Source organism: Cystoisospora suis, assembly GCF_002600585.1.
Source record: "Cystoisospora suis strain Wien I chromosome Unknown contig_3954, whole genome shotgun sequence".
Taxonomy (NCBI): domain Eukaryota; phylum Apicomplexa; class Conoidasida; order Eucoccidiorida; family Sarcocystidae; genus Cystoisospora; species Cystoisospora suis.
In genome coordinates, this window is record NW_027156749.1 from 3,988 (window position 1) to 4,427 (window position 440).

At 49.5% G+C, this 440-nt stretch overlaps 1 protein-coding gene across 1 annotated transcript in view; it reads left to right on the top strand.

Annotated features, from left to right (window-relative positions):
- The window catches only part of CSUI_007488 (trehalose-6-phosphate synthase domain-containing), a gene marked incomplete at its 3' end in the record, with an annotated part of 12,450 nt that overhangs the window by 3,966 nt on the left and 8,044 nt on the right, over positions 1-440 (top strand). The window lies entirely within an intron of this gene.

Here is a 440-nt window from a genome sequence, read left to right on the forward strand (position 1 = left end):
TCCCCGAGCTTCTTCGCTTGACCAGAAGGATGGACTGGATGAAATGCCCATTTGTAGACAGACTGATAGACAGACAGACAGACGCACACACTAGAGCCCCCTGTTGGGTACGGCCGTATACATATGCGTGTTTGGGTCGCTCTCAGCGTGTGAGTGTTAGTGATGAAAGAAAAGATCTGCGAGAGGAAGAAGAGTATGTGAAATTCTGGCTTGAGATGTGTAAGAGCACTAGTCATGACCTCTCGACAAGGCGAGGGGGGAGGTAGCAGTTGTAGAACAAGGTGGACGGTGTGAGTGAACTAAGAGGCCGCTGAGCGAGATAGGGAGTGTAGCGTGGTAGTGAGTGTACCGCCATCGATCTTTCCTTCTATTAAGCTTCTCGCTTTGATTCTTTCAGATAGATCTCTACTGCAAGCCGATCCCTAGTGTTTTTCTACGCG